This window comes from Podarcis filfolensis (genome assembly GCF_964270895.1).
Source record: "Podarcis filfolensis genome assembly, chromosome: 3".
NCBI classification, from domain to species: domain Eukaryota; kingdom Metazoa; phylum Chordata; class Lepidosauria; order Squamata; family Lacertidae; genus Podarcis; species Podarcis filfolensis.
The window spans coordinates 122,071,069-122,082,857 of record NC_139606.1 but is presented as its reverse complement, the minus strand read 5'-3'; positions in this window follow the sequence as shown (position 1 = coordinate 122,082,857).

Genomic DNA, 11,789 nt, shown 5'->3' with positions numbered 1-11,789 from the left:
TGAGATTGATACCAGGCAACCAGGGAAGGTCCTAGAACAGATAATTAAACCGTCAGTCTGTGAGGACTGAGAAAAGGATGCTGTGATTACTAAGACCCAGCAGGGGTTTCTCGAAATGAAGTCATGCCAGACCCATCTGGCAGCACCCAGATTATTGGCGGGGCTGCCTTTCTTTATTAATGGCATTTCTATCCCACCTCACTGAGTCCCCACAACAATGGGGCTCCGTTCAAGGTGCTGACATGAGGGGTTCACTTGGACCCCAATCTCTGAAGAGCCTCTGGAGCAGAGCCCACCGCTAAGCACCAACTAATATGTCGCAGACTCATTATCGTTGACCCACCAAATTCCTACCGTTTGCCACAGGCTGTCGGGGGTGCGGGTCTTGTGTGAGGGAAAACCTAGTGATTTGCAGTCTGAAGCAGGAGTTGGTCAAACCAGAAAAGCTTTTTTTTAACACAAAAAGTTGGTGAGAGAAAGTTGGGTCAGGAGAGGCATTCTTTCAGGCAGAAGTTAAGTTATTATTAAACTAAACAGAAAGCTGTCACAGGCCTAAACAGAGTAGTACATGTTGAATGGTCTCTTTAAATTTGAATGTTCATTATTGTTCCACAATATTGTTTCGTCCTTGACCCGATTCTCTGAGCAATGCCACTGCAGAGGTCTTTCCAAATAAGATTACCGACCTCGGGATCCCCTTCTCCTTCGGGAAGACCTCTCCCCTCCAGACGGATTGTTAGAAGGGACCTTTTCGTCCTTGACCCGACACTCTTAGGTCTTTCCAAATAAGATTACCGACCTCGGGGTCCCCTTCTCCTTCGGGAAGACCTCTCCCCTCCAGACGGGAAGGAGACCCCGGTCAGAGCATAGCTGTCAACCTTTCCTTTTTTTGCAGGAAATTCCCTTATTCCAGCGCCGCTTCCCGCTGCGATCCCGGATTGTTAGATATCCCGTCGACTGTCCCCGGGACAGGGGAGGCTGCGGATCCCTTCTTTTCCAATCTGAAAGTGGACAGCTCTGGTTCAGAGGGTCTTCCCACGGCTTCTCCCTCTCCTGCCCCAGACTCAGCCCCCCATGTGCCGCCCGTCTGTCCATCCGTCTGCCTGTCTGCCTGCCTTCCCCAGAGGCTCCAGCGGCTCTTCCTCTGTCCAGAGACCAGATTCTCCTCAGAGAGGCTCCATCCAGAGCCACTTCTCCTCCCTCAGTCCAGGCCTCTCCGGATCCCTATTTCTGCCCCCTTTCCAAAGGAGCCCTGTCTCACTTTAAGGCCCTCTTTGGGGAAGCTTCGCTTTTCAGGGTCGACGTTTTACTATGGCTTTATATGTGCTGGAAGCTGCCCAGAGTGGCTGGGGGAGCCCAGCCGGATGGGAGGGGTATAAATGATAAAATAATCATAATAATGATCAATAATTTGCTCTTCTCTGTCCCTGACTAAAAACTCCCTCAGAAAGGGCTCCTTTTATTTTCCCGCCCAAAGTGCTGGCTCCGCCCCCTTTGACTGGCTGGGCAGCCAATCAGAGAGAGAGAGAGAGGCTCCGGCCCCTGGTGGCCTTTCGGAGGAACTGCACCCCCACTCCGGCCTGGCTCTGCTGTCAATCACAGGCTCCTCCCGCCTTCACCCAGAGACTTCAGATGGAAGAGGAGGAAAATGACTCTCGAGGAGGCTGAATCCCAGCCCAGCCAGAGGCGCTCCTGACCTGGCGCATGGGGGGTCACAGGGACCGCTCTCACTCACTTCTGTCCTCCTGCCTCTTTGTTCCTGCTTTGGTTTAAATCCATTCACGAACCAAGAACCCGCATCCTGAGCCCCGGCTGCGGACATCTCTGCCCATTTTGTGATGCACAAATGAAACAAGAAGACAGCCTATTTATTTGGGCCTATTATTCCAAAGATCCTTGTTTCTAAAGGCAGGCCTGTTTAGGGAAGTTTTTACTCACTAATGTTTTAAAGTATTCTTAATCTTTTGTTGGAAGCCGCCCAGAGTGGCTGGGGAAACCCGGCCAGGTGGGCTGGGTATAAATTAATATTATTATTATAAAGCCCATAAGAAGACCCCGGACCCCGTCGCGCATCTGCCAAGCAGGACCAGAGCCCTTTAAATTATTATTATTATTATATTATAAAGCAGGAGAAGAAGACGACCCCGGACCCCCACCCAGGCTCCACCTGTGGGGCATCCGCCAAGCAGGACCAGAGCCCTTTAAATTATTATTATTATTATATTATAAAGCAGGAGAAGAAGACGACCCCGGACCCCCACCCAGGCTCCACCTGTGGGGCATCTGCCAAGCACGACCAGAGCCCTTTAAATTATTATTATTATTATATTATAAAGCAGGAGAAGAAGACGACCCCGGACCCCCACCCAGGCTCCACCTGTGGGGCATCTGCCAAGCACGACCAGAGCCCTTTAAATTATTATTATTATTATATTATAAAGCAGGAGAAGAAGACGACCCCGGACCCCCACCCAGGCTCCACCTGTGGGGCATCTGCCAAGCACGACCAGAGCCCTTTCCAGAGCTACGGCTTCCTCCCCAGAATCCTGGGAACCGTAGTTTCTTCAGGATGCGGTGAGTGGACAGGAAAGCGCTCTGTCCCGCAATTCCTAGAGTGCTTTAACAACCCAGCCTCCTTGCCAGGGGCCTTGGGGAACTGGAGCTTGAGCAGAGGGGGCCGAGAGAGGGTCCCCCGATTGCTCTCAGCCCTCGGAGGGGGCTGCCTCTTTCACCCCACCCGCACCCTGGGATCGATTTAACCCATGGACAGACCACTTTCATCTTCCCAGGATCTCAAGGTGGAATACGTGATTCTCCTCCTCCCTATTTCACCCTGTGAGGAAGGCGAGGCGAAGAGATGGTGATTGACCCAAGGTCCCCCAGGGAGCTTCATGGCTGAGTGGCGAACCGAACCCTGTCTCAGTCCGGCACTCCAACCATTAGACCACCCTGCCCCTCCTTCCCACCATGGCCTCTCCTCTTGGATGCAAGACCTCCTGAGCCCCCCTCCTGGAGAAAGGAGATCCCGACTAAGCTCTTGGGCCCTGTCACCCCCAGGAGAGATGGCGGCCTCTCCTTCCTTGGAGGTTTCTGAGCAGAAGGTGGATGGCGCCTGCAATGGGGAACTGAGCTGAGATTCCTGCATTGCAGGGCTGGACTAGATGTCCTTTGGGTCCCCTCCGAGTCCCCAAGGCTTCCTCCTCAGTCTGGGGGAGGCAGATCTGAGCGATTTCGGTCTGGGCTGCAGTTTTCCGTTTCATGGCGGAGCTGGAAGGGGGGGACCCGCGGGGTCCTCAGTCCAGCATCTGGACCAGCCTTTCTCCAGCTGGGGGTCCCCAGATGTGGCTGGACTACAACTCCCATCACCCCCCGCTAGCCAGGCCAGGGCTCAGGGATGATGGGAGTTGTAGTCCAAGACCATCTGGGGACCCCCAGCTGGAGAAACCCCCTCGCTGCCCCCCTTGGCCAAGCCCTGCCTGCCCCTCCCTGCAGGAGCCCCCCCTAGAGGACCCGAGGGGAGAGAGGAGACTCACCGGAGGAGGCCAGAGGGGCCAGGGAGGGGCTCCGGAAGACCCGCCTCCGCCGTTTCCCCTCCTCTCTAGGAGGGCGGCTCAGCTGCTCTAAACCCTTGCCTAGCCGGGCGCGCCCAGCTGACCTCCTTTGGGGGGAGCCTGGGGGCCGGAGGGGGAAAGAGGATGGGCAGGGCAGAAGGCAGGGCGGGGGGGCCTGGAGGGCTGGCACTTTCTGGCCTCTGGGGCCAGGGCTCAAGGCAGGCAGGGCCAGAGCTGTCAAGGGACCAGCAGCCTCCCCTGTCCCGGGGACAGTCGACGGGATGTCTAACAATCTGGGAGAGCAGTGGGAGGCTGCATGCAGGAGGAGAGCGCCTTTGGCCCTCTAAGGTAGACTGGCTCTGGCCCTGGAGGCTCCATGCAGGAAGAGCTCTGAGGAAGGTGCATCGCGCCAAAGGGACTCATCCAGCCCAGGATCCTGCGCCCACAGTGGCACCCAGGCGCCCCCAAGCAGGAGGAGAGCGCCTTTTGCCCTCTAAGGTAGACTGGCTCTGCCCCTGGAGGCTCCATGCAGGAGGAGAGCGCCTTTTGCCATCTAAGGTAGACTGGCTCCGTCCATGGAGGCTCCATGCAGGAAGAGCTCTGAGGAAGGTGCATCGCGCCAAAGGGACCCATCCGGCCCAGGATCCTGCGCCCACAGTGGCACCCAGGCATCCCCAAGCAGGAGGAGAGCGCCTTTTGCCCTCTAAGGTAGACTGGCTCTGCCCCTGGAGGCTCCATGCAGGAAGAGCTCTGAGGAAGGTGCATCGCGCCAAAGGGACCCATCCGGCCCAGGATCCTGCGCCCACAGTGGCACCCAGGCATCCCCAAGCAGGAGGAGAGCGCCTTTTGCCCTCTAAGGTAGACTGGCTCTGGCCCTGGAGGCTCCATGCAGGACTCCTCGGAAACCAGGAAGAGCCCTGAGGCAGCTGCATCGCGCCAAAGGGGACCCATCCGGCCCAGGATCCTGCGCCCACAGTGGCACCCAGGCGCCCCCAAGCAGGAGGAGAGCGCCTTTGGCCCTCTAAGGTAGACTGGCTCTGTCCATGGAGGCTCCATGCAGGACTCCTCAGAAACCAGGAAGAGCCCTGAGGCAGCTGCATCGCGCCAAAGGGACCCATCCGGCCCAGGATCCTGCGCCCACAGTGGCACTCAGGTGCCCCAAGCAGGAGGAGAGCGCCTTTGGCCCTCTAAGGTAGACTGGCTCTGGCCCTGGAGGCTCCATGCAGGAAGAGCTCCGAGGAAGGTGCATCGCGCCAAAGGGACCCATCCGGCCCAGGATCCTGCGCCCACAGTGGCACCCAGGCACCCCCAAGCAGGAGGAGAGCGCCTTTTGCCCTCTAAGGTAGACTGGCTCTGTCCATGGAGGCTCCATGCAGGAAGAGCTCTGAGGAAGGTGCATCGCGCCAAAGGGACCCATCCGGCCCAGGATCCTGCGCCCACAGTGGCACCCAGGCTCCCCCAAGCAGGAGGAGAGCGCCTTTTGCCCTCTAAGGTAGACTGGCTCTGCCCCTGGAGGCTCCATGCAGGAAGAGCTCTGAAGCAGCTGCATCATGCCAAAGGGACCCATCCGGCCCAGGATCCTGCGCCCACAGTGGCACCCAGGCGCCCCCAAGCAGGAGGAGAGCGCCTTTTGCCCTCTAAGGTAGACTGGCTCTGGCCCTGGAGGCTCCATGCAGGAAGAGCTCTGAGGAAGGTGCATCGCGCCAAAGGGACCCATCCGGCCCAGGATCCTGCGCCCACAGTGGCACCCAGGCACCCCCAAGCAGGAGGAGAGCGCCTTTTGCCCTCTAAGGTAGACTGGCTCTGCCCCTGGAGGCTCCATGCAGGACTCCTCAGAAACCAGGGAGAGCTCTGAGGCAGCTGCATCATGCCAAAGGGACCCATCCGGCCCAGGATCCTGCGCCCACAGTGGCACCCAGGCGCCCCCAAGCAGGAGGAGAGCGCCTTTTGCCCTCTATGGTAGACTGGCTCTGCCCCTGGAGGCTCCATGCAGGAAGAGCTCTGAGGAAGGTGCCTCGCGCCAAAGGGGACCCATCCGGCCCAGGATCCTGCGCCCACAGTGGCACCCAGGCGCCCCCAAGCAGGAGGAGAGCGCCTTTTGCCCTCTAAGGAAGACTGGCTCTGCCCCTGGAGGCTCCATGCAGGAAGAGCTCTGAGGAAGGTGCATCGCGCCAAAGGGGCCCATCCGGCCCAGGATCCTGCGCCCACAGTGGCACCCAGGCACCCCCAAGCAGGAGGAGAGCGCCTTTTGCCCTCTAAGGTAGACTGGCTCTGGCCCTGGAGGCTCCATGCAGGAAGAGCTCTGAGGAAGGTGCATCGCGCCAAAGGGACCCATCCGGCCCAGGATCCTGCCATAGCTGTCACGTTTCAGATTTGAAAAGAAGGGATCAGCAGCCTCACCTGTCCCAGGGACAGTCTATGGGATATCTAACAATCAGCGATAGCAGAGGGAAATGGCGCTGGAATAAGGGAATTTCCCGCCAAAAAAGGGAAGGTCGTGGGGCGCAGGGGGTTCTGTGGTCTATAAGCCACTGAGACTTGGGCTGCCCAGCGGAAGGTCTGTGCTTCCAACCCCCATGACTGAGCTCCCCTTCCTCTGTCCCAGCTCCTGCCAACCTAGCAGTTCGAAAGCACACCAGCGCAAGTAGAGAAATAGGTACCACTGTGGTGTTTCTGTGCGCTCTGGCACTTCTCATGGTGTCCCATTGCACCAGAAGCGGTTCAGTCCTGCCGCCTAAAGCTGTCTGCGGACCAACGCTGCTGGCTCCCTCAGCCTGAAGCGAGATGGGCTCTGCACCCCACTCGCCTTTGACGGGACCTGACCTTCCAGGGGTCCTTGCCTCACCAAATAGGGGAAGGGAAGGTCCACATGTTGGTGTGAGCAGGAAAAGGGGGGCTGCCTTGGCCTCCCCTTCCCCTTTAGAGCAAGCGCCTCTGGGGCGCAAGAGGGGGGTGCTGGGTCTGCTACTGCCGCTCTCGCTACCCCTCTCCAACTTCAGCAGGAGCTGTTTATCCAGAGGAAGAAACAATCCTGGGAGGAGGCATTTTACTTATTTATTAAATTTACATACCACCCTATGCCCACAGGCTTTCAGGACAATTCACAAAATAAAACCAGAATATAAAACCACAGAGTCATCAAAATAAAAACAACAACCCAATAAACCCTCCCCCCAACTACATTTTAAAAGGACATAGGATGTCAATCAAATCAACCAAAGGTCTAGTTAAAAAGGAATGTTTTTGCCCAGTGCCTAAAGGTGTATAACAAAAGGCACCCGGCAAACCTCACTGGGGAGAGCATTCTTCAAATGGGGAGCCACTGCAGAGAAGGCCCCGTTCCTGTGCTGCCGCCCTCTGGACCTCTCAGAGAGGAGGGACATGAAGAAGGGCCTCAGATGATCTCAGGGTCCGGGTAGGTTCATATGGAGAGAGGCGGTCCTTGAGGAATTCCGGTCCTCAGCTGTTTAAGGCTTAATAGGTCAAAACCAGCACACTGAATTGGCAGCTAGTGCTGTCGGACCAGGATTGGTGCAATATGTTCAAACCGTCTTGCTCCGGTGAGCAACCTGGCCGCTGAATTCTGCACCAGCTGCAGTTTCCGAACCGTCTTCAGAGGCAGCCCAACGTGTAACGCATTGCAGTAAGCTAACCTTGAGGTTGCCAGAGCATAAACAGCAGTAGTTAGGTGATCCCTGTCCAGACAGAGGCGTAGTTGGGCCACCAGCCGAAGCTGATGGAAGGCACTCTGGGCCACGGAGGCCACCTGAGTCTTGAGTGACAGCAAAGGATCCAGGAGAACCCCCAAGCTATGAAGCTGCTCCTTCAGAGGAAGTGTAACCCCATCAAGAGCAGGCCATCTCCCTAGAATGGTATACTAAAAATGATGAAGTTAGATCAGTGATGGGCAGTGATGGTTATAATATACAATTTTTATCATGGGAAAAGTCATGGAATGAGGATTTGAAGTTTACGGCTTGCTGTTTGTTGAAAGAAAACTATATGAAAATGATGTACTGTTGGTACGTAACCCTGCAAAAATGTATAGAACCAGCTCAAATGTATAGAATCTTTTATCATATGTGGTGGTCCTGTGGAGTGGTAAAAGCGTTCTGGGAAATGATATATACTGAGTTGAAGAAAGCGTTTAAGAAAACCTTTGTCATCATCAACATGATCAATTTTAATTTGTATACTGTCTTTCTATCTTACAATACTCAAGGCAGTTTACAACCTGAAGAAACAGAAAATGTACATCTTCTAACAATCTAATGCAATAGAAAAATGTGATAATAATACATAACTTTAAAATTGGCAGCCTGCATCAAAATAGCAACATTCAACTATTACTTAGAATAGTATAACATAATGATAACATATAAAAGTTAAACAGAAATCCACTCAACGGTTACAATAATATCTAAACTATAACGGCAAGCCACAGTACACAAAACAATACAATACACATTGAGAAGCAGAGGGTTGGGCAAGGCAGGTGGAAGGAGGCCTTGCCTGATGGAGTCTCTCCCCTCACCCTTTGTCAGAAAACCAGAGGCTTTTCTGTTATAATATGTGATGCATTACCAAAGAAAATAAGAGACTGTTTATGTACGCAACGACGGCAGAATGTTTTTGGCCCAGAGATGGAAAGAAGGTGAAGTACCGACTAAAGAAGAGCGGCAGACCAAACTGATGGAATGCGCAGAAATGGCGAGACTAAGGGGAAAGATCAGAAACCAGGAAGAACAAGTATTTTTAAAAGACTGGAATAATTTTACTGTATGCTTGAAAGACCACTGTAGACAGTTAAAATCATGGGCAGGGATACAAGGACACTTGTAATGTGAACTGAACTTTGGTTACTATGGTTACATAATAGATGGATAATGGTAAAAGATGCGGGGAAAAGGGAAAAGAGAACATCTTTAGAACTGGAACCCATGTGGGGGAAGGTCTGAAAGAACCTTGTTACTGTTTATGTTTTGGAAAGGTTACAGTTATTGTGTATAACTTTATGTAAAACCAATTTAAATTTTTTAAGAGCTGGCCATCTCCCAGCCATCTGGTCTAGGGCACCACCCACTAACTGCCTGAGTCTTAACTGGATTGAGTTTCAGTTTGACATTGAGTTTCAGACATCCACTCCACCTTCCTCCCAGGGAAGGCAAAAAGAGCAGAGACTGCTAGACTACTAAAAATGCTGAAAAACGGAGGGACACATTCCATGCTGGATGCCATCAGACGGTTGACTCATGTTCAGCTTGTGGTCCACTAAGACCATTAGACCTCTGCAATTCTATGATTCTATGTAATATTCATAGAATCATAGATTTAAGGAAGTATTTTGAGGCAGCGTGTTGGTGCTGGATAAAAAAATGGATATTATTAAAAGATAATGAAGTCCTAACGTTAGAGGGCTGGGACAAAATATATGGATGGCGCGGCTACTTATTCTATGATAAAAAAGAACAACACAAAAATTTTACAAACCACATAGTAAGAAAGGCTCTATTGGATGTCTGGGAAAGAACAAAAGGAAAAATTATTGAGAAAACTCCCCAATGGGTTTCGCCAGTGAAAGCAACTACAACATTAAAGAGTAATGTAAAAGAGACTTGGCCAACATATAAGGAAATATTAGAGGAAGCCGATGGAAATATTAAATTAAAAACTTACAAACAATTACAAACATTTAGAATAAATTGGGGGGGGGGGTTTGCCCTGCCAGACTTTAAACTCTACTATGAAGCGGCAGCTTTCTGCTGGCTGAAAGAATGGCTACTTCTTGAAAACACAGACATTTTGGATTTGGAAGGTTTTAATAACATTTTTGGGTGGCATGCATATTTGTGGTATGACAAGGTTAAAGCACACAAAAGTTTTAAAAACCATATTGTCAGAAAAGCATTATTAAATGTTTGGATTAGATATAAAGATCTGCTGGAAAATAAAACTCCAAGGTGGCTGTTGCCAATGGAAGCTAAGGCAGTTAAAAAGTTAAACATGGAGTCGAAGTGGCCAAGATACTGGGAAATTTTGGAAAAGGAAGGGGACAAATTGAGATTGCAGAGTTTTGAGAAATTAAAAGGGAAGGTGAGAGATTGGCTGCACTATCATCAAATAAATGAAGCGTTTAAATTGGACAGTAAAATTGGCTTCCAGGTGGAAAAATCAAAATTGGAGACAGAATTGTTAGAACCCAGTACTAAGAATTTGTCAAAAATGTACAACTTGCTGCTGAAATGGAATACACAAGACGAAACGGTTAAATCAGCTATGATTAAATGGGCTCAGGACATTGGTCATAATATTTTGTTTGCTGATTGGGAAAAGTTGTGGACCACCGGGATGAAATTTACGGCATGTAATGCTCTAAGAGAAAACATTATGAAAATGATATATAGGTGGTACATAACCCCAGTCAAGCTTGCAAAGATTTACCACTTGCCTGATAATAAATGTTGGAAATGTAAAGAAAAGGAGGGTACATTTTTTCACCTTTGGTGGACGTGCCCGAAGATTAAGGCATTCTGGGAAATGATCTACAATGAACTTAAAAAGGTATTTAAATATACTTTCCCTAAGAAACCAGAGGCCTTTCTCTTGGGTATTGTCGGACAGGGGGTGTTAAAGATGGATATAACTTTCTTTTTGTACGCTACAACAGCAGCTAGAATGCTTATTGCGAAGTACTGGAAGACACAAGAACTACCCACACTGGAAGAATGGCAGATGAAGGTGATAGACTATATGGGCCTGGCAGAAATGACGAGCAGAATCCGAAACCAGGGAAGAGAAGCAGCGCAAGAAGAATGGAAAAAGTTCAAGGACTATTTAAAGAAATATTACAAAATTAATGAAAGTTAGAATGATGTTGGAGACTTCCGGTGTGCCGCGAGCTCGACGCAAGCAAGGTTCTTACCGGGAGTGAGAGCCTGAGCTATTTTGGAGGGAGGGGGCAACTCCAGGGCGCGGAGACCCCCCAAAAATACTTCTGGAGGGTGTTCAGAAGGTCCGGTTCCCAGCGTGACCAGAAAAAGATCAACCCGGCTGCCAGGTAGCCTCGAGAGAGGTGAAGAGAGTGGCGGAGAGATCTTGCAGGTCGAGGGACGCCATTATCCACCTCCAATTAGCGAAGCCCTGAGCTTGCAGAGAACAGCGGTCCGCTCTCAAAACCAAGAACTCCGACACAAAAAAAAAAAGGAAAATACTTGAATTTGGTGGCCAAGAGCCCAAATACTAACAAGGAAGTCTCGGAGGAATAAAAGGAGTAAACGGAGTTTAGCTGAATCCCGAAATCAACGCAGACGCAGCGCAACGTCAGTGCAGGGGGAAAGTGAAAGTGAGCTGCCCTGGCGGATAAAACACTGCCCTTCGGCTGCTCTCTCAGGACGAGAGAGAATCTTTCTAAGGGAAGTAATATTGTTGCAATAGGAGAGAAGAAGAGGGGCCAGAGAAAAACTTGTTGGATTAAAAGGTCCTTGGCGAAACGGAGGGGAGGAGAAGAGGGGAGGTGCTTCTCGGTTTTGCATGAAAGAACGCAAAGGATTTCGAGCCGGAAGAGAAGCCCCGTCGCCATTAGAAACCGCCTCAGTGTGAAAACGGTGAAAGAAGAAAGGGAAAAAAGAGGAGAAGGCGAAGTAAGTTAGCGTGGACACCACCCCACTGTAGGTGTCTCCCTTTTTCCCTGTGAGGCGTTTGACTTCTTTTCTCTTTCAATTGGAGACGAAAATGCTAAATGCTGACTCATATGAGTAACTAAGACTTGACGAACTAAGATTTGGTGATCTAAGTTATATCTTCAGAAAAGATACAGATATACTTCAGAAAGAGACTTGGATTGCTAGTTGTCTTTGAGGTAGAACTGAGATATCAGAAAATTAATGTTTATTTAAGAACTTGATGTCGCCCAGCGTTGGGATGGAGATTGCTTAATTTTTTTCGGCTGGTTCCTCTTCCTCCTTCCTCTCCCTATCCCTCCTACCTCTCCCTATCCCCCCTACCTCCCCTATTTGTTATTTTTATTGTTTATCTTTCCTCCCCCTTTTTCTCCCCTCCCTTTGCTGTTATGCGATACTGCTACTAACTGTACCTGAGTCCCTGCTCAATTGCGCGGATTAGCCTGTTTGGAGGCGAGAAGAACAGCTGGCTGAGAGATAACCAGATCGGAGAGAAGTGAACTTGTGGGACTAATTGGGAAAACGCTATACTGACTATAAGTGTAATAGAAAGATCTGT